Raw genomic sequence first — 17055 nt, 5'->3', positions numbered from 1 at the left:
GAAGTTTTTCAGGATAAAAACATAAATGGAATTGAGCTAAGCACAGGCGAAAACCTGGTTCAGTCGGCTTTCCAACAGACACTGGGAGACAAATGCACCTTTCAGCAGGACAATAACCTAAAAAACAAGGTAAATCTAAACTGGAGTTGCTTACCAAGATGATATTGAATGTTCCCGAGTGGCCTAGTTACAGTTTTGACTTAAATTGTCTTGAAAATCTATGGCAAGACTTGAAAATGGCTGTCTAGCAATGATCAACAACAACTTGACAGAACTTGCAGAATTTTAAAAAGAATAATGTGCAAATATTGTACAATCCAGGTGTGCAAAGCTCATAAAGACCCAGAAAGACCCGGCTGTAATCGCTGCCAAAGGTGATTCTAACATGTATTGACTCAGGGGGTGAATACTTATGTAAATTAGATATTACTGTATTTAATGTTCAATACATTTGCAAAAATGTCTATCAACATATTCTCACTTTGTTATTATGGGTTATTGTGTGTAGATAGATGAGATACATTTTTGGTGTATCCATTTTGAACTGTAACACAATAAAATGTGAAATACGTCAAGGGGTATGAATACTTTCTGAAGGTACCGTATATGACACGTCTGCATCATCTTGCCCTGAGACAAAATGTTACTCTGATTCTCCAGTAGCATTTCCTCCATTTCTCACCAGTTGTCAGACCCCTATTACTAACTTCTCTAAAATACCAACCTATCTACTCCAAGCAGCTCCTTCCTAATCCAACACACAACCCAATTCTAAAACCAGCTGGAATTCCCCAAATCTGTTCCTGCCTTCCTGGTCCACTCCCTCTGGGGACCAATCCCTTCTTTGGGAGAGGAGAGAGGATGTCTCCTCTCACCTCCCCCTGGGTTGGGGCAGCTGCTGCCAGCCACCATCCCAGAAGAGAGACCCTTGTCCCGAAGCTGGCATGGCAGGGTGTACCCAGACCAGCGTGGCCAAAGTGGGCAGCCGACACCAGATGTGGTGGTCCAGATGTGTCTGTCCTTAATGTTAATGTGTGCACTTCACTTAGCCTATCTGGTGGAAGGGGATTACCCTGTCCATTGACTGTAACACACACTTGCCAGCTGTCTCAGACACACACACACACACACACACACACACACACACACACACACACACACACACACACACACACACACACACACACACACACACACACACACACACACACACACAGGAGAGGTTTAAGGGAAATGGATACGAAAGAGGGGAATAGGGGGAGAGGGGCAGACAGACAGAGAGAGAGCATGGCTGGGGCAGATGTGGAAGTACGGCGGCAGCTTCTTTGCGAGTCGCTGGTGGGGAAAGCATTTGTTTTCTTTCGACTGTGATAAGAGACATGGCCAGGATATTGAGGAGAGAAGAGAGGCAGGGAGTTATGGTAAACAGCACCACAATGTGGTGGTTTAGCCTAAGATCCTAGAATATTATACAAAATACCGACAGACAAAACACGACATGATAGCCTAGAGTCTGCATGTAGTTGGCTTTATAGGGATTTCCTTTTCTCTGGAATCTCTGGCTTTTACTTGAAAACTCTAGTATAAACTGGAGACGATCGTAATCAAGTCTCAAATAAGAAAAGAGATGTGTTGAATTGAGAACATGCCCAAAACAGTACAAAAGGAAAGGATAAATAGACCAAAGATTTGACATCCATTTGCCCTACAGGCTCCATAATGTTCCATTATAACCTGTGGCCTGGCGTGCAATGCAGGGTACAGATTAGAGAGCCGGGTTAAGGGCCGAGGCCAGCGCAGGAACCAGTGGTAGAAAAAGTACCCAATTGTTATTAAAAGTAACGATTCCTTAATAGAAAATGACTCAAGTAAAAGTGAGTCACCCAGTCAAATACAACTTATACTTAAGTATCAAAAGTCAAAATCATTGCAAATTCCTTATATTAAGCAAACCAGATGGCACCATTTTCTAGATGTTTTTGTTTATGGATAGCCAGGGGCACACTCAGACATAATTTACAAATGAAGCGTGTGTTTAGTGAGTCCGCCAGATCAGAAGCATTATGGATGACCAGGGATGTTCTCTTGATAAGTGCTTGAATTTGTAACATTGGCATGAACGATTCGGGAGACAGGCGCAGGAATGCGTAATAGTTATTTTTTTATTAAGCCTAAATTACGGTGTGCCGTGTAAAGGCACAGGGACGAAGACCAAACAAACACGTAACAAAACACAGGGTAGAAACCCAAACAAAAGAGCAAGGAGTACCTAGAATAAATAATACAAGCGCACAATGATTAACACACGGGACGAGACCTGTAATCATCTGCGCAATCCACAAGGGCACGAAAGCCAAAACACACAGCACAGGTACTCACACGCAACAACGGACATTGTAACAATAATCAACAGCCCAATGGAAACCAAAGGGAACACTTATACAAGTACTAAGCAGTGGGAATAGGGGACAGGTGTGCATAATGAAAGTTCTGGAGGGATCCGTGACAGAATTCAACCATTTTCCTGTCCTTCTAAGCATTCAAAATGTAACGAGTACTTTTAGGTGTAAGGGATAATGTATGCAGTAAAAAGTACATTATTTTCTTTAGGAATGTAGCGAAGTAAAACTTGTCAAAAATATAAATATATAAATATAAGCCGACTTAACTAGTACTTTAAAGTATTTTTACTTAAGTACTTTACATCACTGCCAGGAACTGGGTCACCCATGGGTGTGAAATGGGTTCAGTCAAGTACTGTACTGACTGAGAGGAGCGGTGAACACTCTGCTCTGTATAGGTTAATCCACCCTCCCTTACTGCAGGCCAAGCTGCCCTCACACAAACAGGCATGTAGGTCTTTCTATAAATAGAGAGGCCAATGTGTGACATAAGGGTCACATTTTCAAAAGGGTTTGATACACATTTAAATTTGATTTTCTTGCAGATTAACACGTGTAGTTACAGGAATAAAAGTATAGGTAAGCACAACGAGAATATAACTCCACCTAGCAACAACAAAACATCTAGTGCACATGTTATTGAAAATGTCACGAGAAGCATAGACACTGCATGTTTCTTTGTCATGGCTAGTTGCCAGGTCTTTTTGTCCTTCTCTATCATTTACAGCCATGCTAAACGTTCCTAAAGAATGAAAAAGATAAGCAACAGCATTTCTATAAATTTTAATAGTTCATATAATAATATAATATAACACAATAATAGAATACAATGATTTCTGACAACCAAATAATAGACAATAATAACAATAATAATAACTGACTGACCTTCATGTCTTAAAGTAATGATGGACTGTCGTTTCTCTTTGCTTATTTGAGCTGTTCTTGCCATAATATGGACTTAGGGCTATCTTCTGTATACCACTCCTACCTTGTCACTACACAACTGATTGGCTCAAACGCATTAAGAAGGAAAGAAATTCAACAAATTAACTTTTAACAAGGCACACCTGTTAATTGAAATGCATTCCAGATGACTACCTTATTAAGCTGGTTGAGAGAATGCCAAGAGTGTGCAAAGCTTCATCAAGGCAAAGGGTGGCTACTTTGAAGAATCTCATATAAAATATATAACACTTTTTTGGTTAATACATGATTCTACATGTGTTATTTCATAGTGTTGATGTCTTCACTATTATTATGCAATGTAGAAAATAGTCCAAATAAAGAAAAACCCTTGAATGAGTAGGTGGTGTGTCCAAACTTTTGACTGGTACTGTCAGGTCAATAAATATTTGGACATTGACCAAGTTATTATTGTTTTTAGCCATCTACCACAGCATATTGTGGAAATTAATGAATGAATATGAGCTGAAAGAACTTTCAGCTTTAATTTGAGGGTATTTACATCCACATCGGGTGAACGGTGTAGGAATTACAGCACTTATTATTTGTGGTCCCCCCCTTTTTAAGGGACCAAAAGTAATTGGACAATTGGCTGCTCAGCTGTTCCATGGCCAGGTGTGTGTTATTCCCTCATTAGTTCATTTACAGGTAAGCAGATAAAAGGTGTAGAGTTGATGTCAAGTGTGGCATTTGCATTTGGAATCTGTTACTGTTAACTCTCAATATGAAGTCCAAAGAGCTGTCACTGCCAGTGAAGCAAACCATCATTAGGCTGAAAAATCAAATCAAACCCATCAGAGCGATAGCAAAAACATTAGGTGTGGCCAAATCAACTATTTGGTACATTCTTAAAAAGAAAGAACACACTGGTGAGCTCAGGAACACCAAAAGGCACGGAAGACCACGGAAAACAACTGTGGTGGATGACAGAAGAATTCTTTCCCTGGTGAAGAAAAACCCCTTCACAACAGTTGGCCAGATCAAGAACATCCTCTAGGAGGTAGGCGTATCTGTGTGAAAGTCAACATTCAAGAGAAGACTTCACCAGAGTAAATACTGACGGTTTACCACAAGATGTTAACTATTGGTAAGCCTCATAAACAGGAAGACCAGATTAGTTAGCCAAATAACATCTAAAAAAGCCTGTACAGTTCTGGTACAACATCCTATTGACAGATGAGACAAAGATCAACTTGTACCAGAATGAGGGGAAGAGAAGAGTATGGAGAAGGGGAGGAGCTGCTCATGATCCGAAGCATACCACCTCATCTGTGAATCATGGTGGAGTTGCTGTTATGGCGTGGGCATGTATGGCTGCCAATGGAACTGGTTCCCTTGTATTTATTGATGATGTGACTGCTGACAAAAGCAGCAGGATGAATCTTGAAGTGTTTAGGGCTATATTATCTGCTCAGATTCAGCCAAATGCTTCAAAACTCATTGGACGGTGCTTCACAGCGCAGATGGACAATGACCCGAAGCATACTGCGAAAGCAACCCAATACTTTTTTTTGGCAAAGAAGTGGAATGTTCTGCAATGGCCTTGTCAATCATCTGACCTGAATCCAATTGAGCATGCATTTCACTTGCTGAAGGCAAAACTCTAGGCAAAACGCCACAAGAACAAGCAGGAACTGAAGACAGCTGCAGTAAAGGCCTGGCAGAGCATCACCATGAAAGAAACCCAGCATCTGGTGATGTCTATGGGTTCCAGTCATTGACTGCAAAGGATTTGCAACCAAGTATTACAACTCACAATTTAATTTATGATTATGTTAGTTTGTCCAATTACTTTTGAGACCCTAAAATTGGGGGGACCACATATAAAAAAGTGCTGTAATTCCTACACTGTTTACCCGATTTGGATGTAAATACCCTCAAATTAAAGCTGAAAGTCTGCACTTTGCCCGAACGGTACCAGAACATCAAGATTAATTTTGTTCCATCAATACGGTGCATTAAAACTAAAACCAGATTTACCTAACTCGGTGGAGACCCTAGGAACCTTAAGACTTAGGTGTTTATAATTCAATAGCAAAGTTAGAGAACATGGAAGTTTATGAAGTAGGGTCTTGTAAACAAAAATGGGAGTACTGTAGAGCTCTACGGGTCTTTAGCGAAGTCCAGCCAACCTTTTGATACAGGATACAGTGATGAGTATCAAAGCTGTCACCAGTAACAACACGAAGGTGACTATGGTAGATGGCATTCAAAGGTTTACAAGTAGCAGCAGTTGCACTTTGATTAGTACAATCACCATAATCAAGAACATAATCAAGAAGCGGCGCAGGTCCTAATCCAGGCACTTGTCATCTCCCGTCTGGATTACTGCAACTCGCTGTTGGCGGGGCTCCCTGCCTGTGCCATCAAACCCCTACAACTCATCCAGAACGCCACAGCCCGTCTGGTGTTCAACCTTCCCAAGTTCTCTCACGTCACCCCGCTCCTCCGCTCTCTCCACTGGCTTCCAGTTGAAGCTCGCATCTGCTACAAGACCATGGTGCTTGCCTACGGAGCTGTGAGGGGAACGGCACCTCCGTACCTTCAGGCTCTGATCAGTCCCTACACCCAAAGAAGGGCACTGCGTTCATCCACCTCTGGCCCGCTCGCCTCCCTACCTCTGCGGAAGCACAGTTCCCGCTCAGCCCAGTCAAAACTGTTCGCTGCTCTGGCACCCCAATGGTGGAACAAGCTCCCTCACGACGCCAGGACAGCGGAGTCAATCACCACCTTCCGGAGACACCTGAAACCTGAATACCTGGGATAGGATTAAGTAATCCTTCTAACCCCGGGCCGCAGAGTACATCCAAGTGGAGTTCAAGTTTGACAGTAGCCCAAAAACATCCAAGGCAAAATGTCAAGTGGAAGGATGAAAGCAGCAGTGGGCAATTGTCTGCTCAGAAAATACCCAAGTGCAGAATAGGGTGCCCAGGTATATCTAAGTAGGCCTCAAGAGTTTCAGCAGACCTGTTTTGTATGTCTCCTTAAAAATGCTGTATGCAATATTGCACTATTGTTCAATGTGTTCATAGCCAGATTGAAATAATGGAGACAAAAATCCATGAAAAGGAAGGACCTATGACCTTCTCATCCAATGGGTTTTGAGAAGGAGACGAGGAGAGAGGATGTGACAAATCAAGGAAATTAAATTGAGATTCTCCCAAGCACAGAGGAAGCAAGTATTTGACAACTATTAAAGCCCCAATGCAGTTTTGGTAATTGTATTTAAATAATCTCTGTATTTTTGATAAATCACTGTGTGTGTTAAAATAACTCCAAAATAGAAATGTTATCCTTTATTTCCCTGAGCCTTGAAATGCTCAGTCCGATTGTGTGGGTGTTAGGAAACAAATCTGAATATATTTAAATACACAGCTCTGATTGGCTGATACAGTATATTCATGACAAGATATAAACACAGTCATTTGTTGATTGTATCGGACACTGCACTGCATTAATCAATCTTGTCTTCTCTTTATGCTTTGGGTCCACAGTCAGCACTCAGCTTCGGGGCTTTGAGTGAGCAAGCCCTACAAACAAATCGGTTGCACTGCAGAAAGTTTTCATGCGCCTTATTCCGTGTGCACCTGTCGCAGGTGTCGTGTAATCTCCCTGAAGCGGTTGCGTGGCATGGTCTCTCAGAAAAAGGCCACCCCATACCTATCAAACCAAAATGACTCCACATCCATGCTCTTTCTGCCGAATGTCCCACAGACATACAAGAGTGCAATAACTGTTTCATTTTCTGTGCGCATGAGCAACAGTCTAATCTCTGGTGTGCTGCAACATCGGCATATCACATAAACTCATCACTCTTTTCTATCCAAACCGTGTCATCCTTCCCAGACTCCTCTCTCACCGTGGCAGTTGGGATCACCATCTCAGTTGGCTCTGTTCTGGGGGGTTTTGCGGAGAGGCTCCAAGGGGAAATGATATGCAATATTTACAATTTCCAGCCTTTCATAATAAAATAATTTGACTGCCCACAATACCCACAATTCTTCATCGAAATTACACTATTGTTCTAAATTCAATCATTCTCTTCGCCCTCATTATTCAGATCAATCAAATTCAATCACCCTCTTCACCCTCCCCATCATTCATGTCACTGAAGTCACATGCACCATTATCAGTTTCTATCTGGTTTCTATTGATAGTATATTTTAATTATATGTTTATTATGTTACTAGTTTTTGCTTAGTAGCCAGAGCAATGCTGCCGCACAAGTGGCCATGTGCTGAATGCATGGACAGCATGGATATTCTTGGAATATTTGGAAATAGAGCTGCACCTCTTGAATTACGAGAGTTATTTGACAAAGGTAAGTGTAATCCAAATGTCTCACCTGCTTGTGACTCTGAAGGAGGATTTGATAAAGTGATGCTCCTTTCCCTGAATCTGTAAATTACAAGACGCACCCAACTGATAGGCCCAATATTGTCACTCATCAGATTATTGTTCATTTAATCTTGTCTATAGGCTAACTCTTATTATGTGTAACAAAAATATGTGGGTATAGTTTAGGTCTAGTTTCGATAGGCTGGCTGTGTAGGCTGACTGGCATCGTTTGTTTCCCGCTCATCAACTTGGATATAGTCAAGGATATGTTTTGCATCATTCTGAAGGCCTACTGCAACACATAGCATGTTTTCATTTCCCTTACAATACATGTGATTAGTAGTAGTTACAGTAAATAAAACAGTCCTGTTGCAGCTTCTTTTGACAAAGTAAAACGTAAAAGAGAATGCTATCAATCTGCAAGGCGCGTGGTCAAATTATTAACATGAGCACCAACGCTAATAATAGGCATAACACAACCTCATTATTACACTATTGTTGTTCTAAACTAAATCAACCTCATCACCCTCATCATTCAGTTAGGCCTAATTTAAATTTGATTGTGAAGTAAGGTGCATAATTACTGTCCATTCCATCCATTTGTCATTCATTCAGTGGGCTGGCATCATTTGCTTCGCTGGATAGAGTCAAGGATATGTTTTGCACAATACATGTGATTAGTAGTAGTTACAGTAAATAACACAGTCCCATAACATCTTCTTTTTACAAAGTTAAACATAAAAGAGAATGGTATCAAGCCCAAAAGCAGGGTCAAATTATTTGCTACTGATAAATAGGCATAACACAAACTCTTTATTACACTATTGTCTTTCTAAATTAAATCAACCTCTTCAACCTCCTTATCATTCAGTTAGGCCTCATTTAAATTACATTGTGAAGTACAGTGCACAACTATCGCCCATTCATCCATTTGTCATTAATTCAGTGAGGAGAGAGAGATGCATTAGCGCCTGGCTGGGTGTCAGGTGCGTCGTAGAAAGTGGACCAAGGCGCAGCGGGTATCGTGCTCATCTGCTTTTATTTATATATAAGTGAACGCTTAAACAAAATAAATCGCCGTCAACCAACAGTTCCGTAAGGACACAAGGACTATACAAAAAAACAACTACCCACAAAACCCATGAAGACAAACCCCTACTTAAATATGGCCTCCAATTAGAAGCAACGAAGAACAGCTGCCTCCAATTGAAGGCCAAACCAAAACCCTGAACATAGAAATAAAGCAACTAGAAAACCCACATAGAAATAGAAAACATAGAACATAAACCAAAACCCCGAAACACACAAAACAAACACACCCCTGCCACGTCCTGACCAACTACAATAACAAAATGACCCCTTTACTGGTCAGGACGTGACACTGGGTACCAACGTTTTACAGCACACTGCTTGGTGGTTAAGTTGGGAATACTGTAGATGTGAAAAAAAGACTTTTCAGTGTCTGATTTCAAAATTCTGACAAATGAGCAGTGTAAAATATAAACATTTAAAAAGTCCGGGAAGGAGCAGGACATACTTGTTTCGGGCTGATTTTTATTTATTTACAAAATCAAACTTCAGTGGCAATTGGTCTATGGCGGTTCTAGTGTTAAAGGACCAAAGAGTTTGGTCTTGCTTCGTGTTTTGATTTTTGCCAAGGAAAAAATATCACAATACTGATATTGTCCTGGCCCTACGACCCGTGTGTGTGTGTGTGTGTGTGTGTGTGTGTGTGTGTGTGTGTGTGTGTGTGTGTGTGTGTGTGTTTTCTACTCTCCAGGGGACTGATTGCTCTTCAGACTCTGCAGAATCTGGAAGCCCTGACAGGCAAACCCATCTACCAACTGTTTGATTACATCTGTGGGGTCAGGTCCTACTTTATATCTGGGTAATAGAGTGTGTGTGACGATATGCCTTTGAGCCATTGCCAAGTCTGGAAATTTCCCTCCATTTCTCCCTACACAAACGGACTGATCGTATGGTACAAACATTTGCTTGCTAAATAGACTATGATTTCGCTAATTGCCTCAAACGGTGCATTGTATCATGTAAAGAACACAAATGCCAATGTCTGGTAATAATGTCATTTATTTAGAAATATTTAGCATTTGTAATTCTTCTGTTCTATCGCCAACTTGTTCTACTCACCACTATTTGTACTTGGTTTATCCCGTTTAAGGGGTGTTTTAATTGTTAAGCTAAAACATGAACGTTTGTGCATATAATGTCTTTGTTTTCATTAATGAGTTAACGATCAGCCGCTGTCATTGAGAATTAATCTGTTTAAAGGTGAGAATGGTTTATGCCAGGTTAGGGCAGGTCCATTTAGGATCCTCGTTCTCCTCATTCATGGAGGGCTGCTTGTCAGACAACATGCTGTTTCTATAACTCTGCCATATTCATCTCAGATGTGTGAGTTTATGGACATTTTGCCCTTTGAGGCATTTTGCCCTCGTGTGGAGGTTGTTCTGCTAAAGACCATTTAATGTTTGTAGTTTTGAAATATATTTGACAATTATTTTTTATAATTTTTCATTGCTTGTATATTTTGTAAATACAACCTCTGGATCCAGTCTTCTCTGATCACAGTCTTCTCATCCCTTCCCGCTCTCCCTCCCGTCCAGGAGGACCTGAGCCCTAGGACCATGCCTCAGTACTACCTGGCCTGATGACTCCTGGCTGTCCCCAGTCCACCTGATCAGTTTCAACTGTTCTGCCTGCAGCTATGGAACCCTGACCTGTTCACCGGACGTGCTACTTTGTCAACTGACATTTACTCCTGAGGTGCTGACCTGTTGCAACCTCTACAACCACTGATTATTATTTGACCCTGCTGGTCATCTACGAACGTTTGAACATCTTGAAGAACAATCTGGCCTTAACGGCCACGTACTCTTATAATCTCCACCTGGCACAGCCAGAAGAGGACTGGCCACCCCTCAGAGCCTGGTTCCTCTCTAGGATTCTTCCTAGGTTACTGCCTTTCTAGGGAGTTTTTCCTAGCCATCGTGCTTCTACATCTGCATTACTTGCTGTTTGGGGTTTTAGGCTGGGTTTCAGTATAGCACTTTGTGACATATGCTGATGTAAAAAAGGCTTTATAAATACCTTTGATTTGATTTGTACTGTTAAATAAATTACACCTATTTTTGCACCGTCTCAACTGTTGCTGCTCCACACTACAGTAAGTGGGCTGCAGGGTCCTCTGTCCTGTGTGTGTGTGTGTGTACATGGGTCTTTCTATAAACTAGGGTACCCGTGAGCATTTATTGTAATGAACAACTGTTTGAAGCTGTTACAAAAGTCATTAATAATAATTTGCCTTTTTTTCATGTGAAAACATTAAGCTATACAAAACAGATACATTCAATATAATTCATGAGTTGAATCAAAGCCTGTGTTTAAACCCTTTCTGTAACGGTTGTCGTAGTGGATGGACCAAGGTGCAGCGGGTTGAGTGCTCATATTAACTTTATTAGACCACTTATCAACAAAACAAGACCGCCGAACACCAGTCTTGCAGGCAACACACAGCTATGCAAAGAACAACCTCCCACAAATCCCATGACAAACACATTCCTATTTATAGGACCTTCAATCAGAGGCAACGATAGACAGCTGTCTCCAATTGAAGGCCCCAACCCCAATTACCTAAACATAGAAATAGCAATGACTAGACAGAACATAGAAATACACTAAAATAGAACAATGACAAAAACCCCGGAATACATAAACCAAACACCCCTCTACATACACACACACCCCGAACCATATAAAACAAATACCCCCTGCCACGTCCTGACCAAACTATAATAACAAATAACCCCTTAACTGGTCAAGACGTGACACTTTCTCAGGCTTGGAGTCTTCACAGATTTGGCAAAAATCATGTGACATAACACTACCTTTCTTTCCATACATTTATGTAAGTCGCTCTGGATAAGAGCATCTGCTAAATGACTAAATTGTCAATGTAAATGATACTGCTGTTTGTCATTATATCATATACTAAGCATTTAACAATTGAATTACACATTGTATGGAGATCTCGGAAGTGCACTGTAACCTCATAATATTTGGTATCTCCCTATGTTATATTGTGAAAACAGTTTTCATGGGCACACATATCCAAAATAATGTATGGATTGCAAAATGGAATGTTAACAGAAAGAGTAACTTTAACAAGATGAAATCAAACCAAAAATCGATACAGTCATTAATGGAGTTCTTCAATAATTATGCATAACAGTTGATTAATGCGCATTTGATGTTTAGCTGTTTAGTTATGTGGGGAAATTATAGTGCAACATCAGCTGATTCAGGAAATGTCACGAATCCCACCGAAGGTGGCTCCCTTGCCTGCTCGGGCGGCGCTCGGCGGTCGTCGTCACCGACCTACTAGCCGCCGCTGATCCTTTTTTCCTTTTCGTTTGGTTTGTCTTATTGTTTGCACCTGTTCCTCATTTGTCTTTTGATTTTGGTTATTTAAGCCTGGTTAGCCCGCCCAGTGTTGTGCGGGATTATCTTAGCGTCAGGTTGTGTTTTTTTCATTGGATGTGCTGGCGATATACGACTGTGATATTGTAGGCTGGCTGTGCACCTGTTTTGGGCACTTGGCATTTTTTCCACGCCGTTTGTGTTGGCGTTGTTCGTGTTGTGTTTTGGATTTAAATAAACACACAGTTCCGTACCTCTGCTCTCTGCGCCTGACTCCTACCACCACTCCTAGCAATCGTCTGACAGAATCCCGCACCAGCTATGGAGTCAGCAGGAGCAGCCTCCCCTCCTCTCCCATCGATGGAGGAACGGGTCCTTCACCATACCACCATCCTCCACCGAATCGGCTCAGCGATGGAGCAGATGATGGAGAGGATGGACCGATGGGAGAGGAGTGGCCTCCCTACCGCATCCCCAGCACCAACTCCCCTTCCACCATCTACCCCTCCACCGACGTCCGGACCCGGAGCCCTACGCCTGGCTCTCCCCAGGGAGTACGATGGAGCGGCGGCTGGGTGCCAGGGGTTCCTGCTACAGTTGGATTTGTACCTGGCTACCGTTCATCCAGCTCCCTCGGGAGAGGAGAGCGTAAGCGTCCTCGTCTCCTGCTTAACGGGACGTGCCCTGGAGTGGGCCAACGCAGTGTGGTACGGCCCAGACTCGGCAAGGGATCACTACCCTGAGTTCACCCGCCGGTTCCAGGCCGTGTTCGACCACCCAGCAGAAGGCCGGGCGGCGGGTGAACGGCTGTTCCACCTGCGTCAGGAGACGAGGAGCGCACAGGACTTTGCTCTGGAGTTCCGGACCTTGGCTGCTGGAGCGGGGTGGAACGACAGGGCCCTGATGGACCACTATCGGTGTAGCCTCCGGGAGGACGTCCGCCGTGAGCTAGCCTGTCGGGACACTACCCTGTCGCTAGACGAACTAATCGACATGTCCATTCGTCTTGACAATCTGCTGGCTGCGCGCGGGCGTCCAGACGGGGCCCTGTTGGTTCCACCTCCAGGTCCTCCAGCTCCCATACCTATGGAGCTAGGGGGGCCGCGTCCAGGGGAACCGGAGGAGGAGGCTCCCCTTGTATCCAGTGTGGTCGGAGAGGACACACTACCGACCGGTGCTGGGGGAGCTCCTCTGGGAATCGGGATGGCAGGCGGAGCACTCCTCGTCCATCTCAGGTGAGTAAGCACCAACCTCACCCAGAGCTCCCTGTTGGTCACATGTTCGTTTTAGTAACTTTCCCCTTGTTTTCTCCCTCTTTCCAGCATAAGGCGCTAGTCGATTCAGGCGCAGCTGGAAACTTTATGGATCGTGGGCTCGCATTAAGGCTAGGGATTCCCCTGGTGTCGTTGGACCAACCTTTCCCCGTGCACTCCTTAGATAGCAGACCATTAGGGTCAGGACTGGTCAGGGAGGCCACGGTGCCACTGGACATGGTAACGCAGGGGGGATCATGGGGAACGGATTAGTCTCTTCCTCATTGATTCTCCTGCGTTTCCGGTGGTGCTGGGGATTCCCTGGCTGGCCAGTCACAATCCCAATATTTCGTGGAGACAGGGGGCTCTCAGAGGGTGGTCAGAGGAGTGCTCAGGCAGGTGTAAGGGAGTTTCCATCGGTGCGACGACGGTGGAGAGTCCAGACCAGGTTTCCACTGTGCGCATTCCCTCAGAATATGCCGATTTGGCTATCGCCTTCTGTAAAAAGAGGGCGACCCGATTACCACCTCATCGACGAGGGGATTGCGTGATAAATCTCCAGGTAAACGCTGCACTTCCCAGGAGTCACGTGTACCCATTGTCACAGGAGGAGACGTTGGCTATGGAGACATATGTCACGGAATCTCTGAGACAGGGGTATATTCGGCCCTCCATGTCACCCGTCTCCTCGAGTTTCTTTTTCGTGAAGAAAAAGGATGGAGGGTTGCGTCCGTGCATTGATTATCGAGGTCTAAATTCCATCACAGTAGGGTTCAGTTACCCACTACCTCTCATCGCTACGGCGGTGGAATCATTTCACGGCGCGCGTTTTTTCACGAAACTGGACCTCAGGAGCGCGTACAATCTGGTGCGTATCCGGGGAGGAGACGAGTGGAAAACCGCATTCAGTACCACATCGGGCCACTATGAGTACCTCGTCATGCCGTACGGGTTAAAGAATGCTCCAGCCGTCTTTCAATCCTTTGTTGACGAGATTCTCAGGGACCTGCACGGACAGGGGGTGGTGGTGTATATTGACGACATCCTGATTTATTCCGCCACCCGCGCCGCGCATGTCTCCCTGGTGCGCAAGGTGCTTGGGCGACTGCTGGAGAATGACCTGTACGTCAAGGCTGAGAAATGTGAGTTTTTCAAACGAGCCGTTTCCTTCCTGGGGTATCGCATTTCCACCTCGGGGGTGGTGATGGAGGATGACCGCGTTAAAGCCTTGCGTAATTGGCCGACTCCGACCACGGTAAAGGAGGTGCAGCGGTTTTTAGGGTTTGCCAATTACTACCGGAGGTTTATCCGGGGCTTTGGTCAAGTTGCTGCTCCCATTACCTCACTGCTGAAGGGGGGTCCGGCGCGCTTGCGCTGGTCAGCAGAGGCGAACAGAGCGTTCAGTCGCCTGAAGGAGCTGTTTACCGTCGCTCCACTGCTGGCTCATCCGGATCCCTCTTTGGCATTCGTAGTGGAGGTGGACGCGTCCGAGACTGGGGTGGGGGCCGTGCTATCACAGCACTCGGGCACGCCACCCAAACTCCGCCTGTGCGCTTTCTTCTCTAGGAAGCTAGGGCCGGCGGAGCAGAACTATGATGTGGGGGACAGGGAGTTGTTAGCTGTGGTCAAGGCTCTGAAGGTGTGGAGACATTGGCTTGAGGGGGCAAAGCACCCTTTCCTCATCTGGACTGACCACCGTAATCTCGAGTACATGGAGGCAGCTAGGAGACTGAATCCGCGTCAGGCCAGGTGGGCCATGTTCTTTACCCGTTTCCGGTTCACGATCTCTTATCGGCCAGGTTCACTGAACACGAAGGCCGACGCACTGTCCCGCCTATATGACACCGAGGAGAGGGCCATCGATCCGGCTCCCATTCTTCCGGCGTCGTGTTTGGTAGCTCCGGTGGTATGGGAGTTGGACGCGGAGATCGAGCGGGCGTTACGGTCGGAACCTGCACCATCGCAGTGTCCGGGAGGTGTTCAGTACATACGGCTTGGTCTCCGTGATCGATTGATTCGATGGGCCCATAATCTCCCCTCTTCGGGTCACCCTGGGATCGAGAGGACAGTGCGGAACCTGAGGGGGAAGTACTGGTGGCCCACCTTGGGTAAGGACGTGCGGTTTTATGTTTCCTCCTGCTCGGTGTGCGCTCAGAGCAAGGCTCCTCGACACCTGCCTAGAGGGAAATTACACCCCCTTCCCGTTCCACAGCGGCCGTGGTCAGACTTGTCAGTGGACTTCCTCACTGACCTTCCCGTATCGCAGGGGAACACCACTATCCTGGTCGTTGTGGATCGGTTCTCGAAGTCCTGTCGTCTCATCCCGTTGCCCGGTCTCCCTACGGCTCTGCAGACTGCGGAGGCCCTGTTTACCCATGTCTTCCGGCACTATGGGGTGCCCGAGGACATCGTTTCTGATCGGGGTCCCCAGTTCACGTCCAGAGTTTGGAGGGCGTTCATGGAACGTTTGGGGGTCTCGGTCAGCCTGACCTCGGGTTTCCACCCCGAGAGTAATGGGCAGGTGGAGAGGGTGAACCAAGAGGTGGGTAGGTTTCTAAGGACGTATTGCCAGGACAGGCCCAGAGAATGGGCGAGATACGTGCCATGGGCAGAAATAGCCCAAAATTCTCTACGACACTCATCAACCAACATGTCACCGTTCCAGTGCGTGTTGGGCTACCAGCCGGTCCTGGCTCCATGGCACCAGAGCCAGACCGAGGCTCTTGCGGTGGAGGATTGGGTGCAGCGCTCGAAGGACACCTGGAGAGCCGTCCAAGACGCACTTACAAAGGCGAGTGGACGGCAGAAGAAGAGCGCTGACCAGCACCGCAGTGAGACCCCTGTGTTTGCACCAGGGGATCGAGTCTGGCTCTCGGCTAGAAACCTGCCCCTCCGCTTGCCCTGCCGGAAGCTGGGCCCGCAGTGTGTAGGGCCGTTTAAAGTCCTGAGGAGGATAAACGAGGTGTGTTACCGGTTACAACTTCCATCTTACTACCGTATTAACCCCTCGTTTCATGTGTCTCTCCTCAGGCCGGTGGTGGCTGGTCCCATGCAGGAAGGTGAGGTGCCGCTGGACATTGGGGGGTCCCCGGCGTATTCCCCGCGCCATTCTGGACTCCAGACTTCGGGGGGGGGGCCTACAGTACCTCGTCGACTGGGAGGGTGCACGGCGCGGAGGAGAGGTGCTGGGTACCCAGGAGGGACATTTTGGACCCCCCACTACTGAGGGAGTTCCACCGCCTTCATGGGGATCGCCCTGCGCCTCGTCCTCCGGGTCGCCCTCGAGGTCGGTGGCGGTGCGCTGCGGGAGCCGCGCGTCAGGAGGGGGGTACTGTCACGAATCCCACCGAAGGTGGCTCCCCTGCCTGCTCGGGCGGCGCTTGGCGGTCGTCGTCACCGACCTACTAGCCGCCGCTGATCCTTTTTTCCTTTTCGTTTGGTTTGTCTTATTGTTTGCACCTGTTCCTCATTTGTCTTTTGATTTTGGTTATTTAAGCCTGGTTAGCCCGCCCAGTGTTGTGCGGGATTATTTTAGCGTCAGGTTGTGTTTTTTTCATTGGATGTGCTGGCGATTTACGACTGTGATATTGTAGGCTGGCTGTGCACCTGTTTTGGGCACTTGGCATTTTTTCCACGCCGTTTGTGTTGGCGTTGTTCGTGTT

This window comes from Salmo salar, chromosome ssa16 (assembly GCF_905237065.1).
Source record: "Salmo salar chromosome ssa16, Ssal_v3.1, whole genome shotgun sequence".
Classification (NCBI taxonomy): domain Eukaryota; kingdom Metazoa; phylum Chordata; class Actinopteri; order Salmoniformes; family Salmonidae; genus Salmo; species Salmo salar.
Note: the sequence above shows the minus strand (reverse complement) of the source record.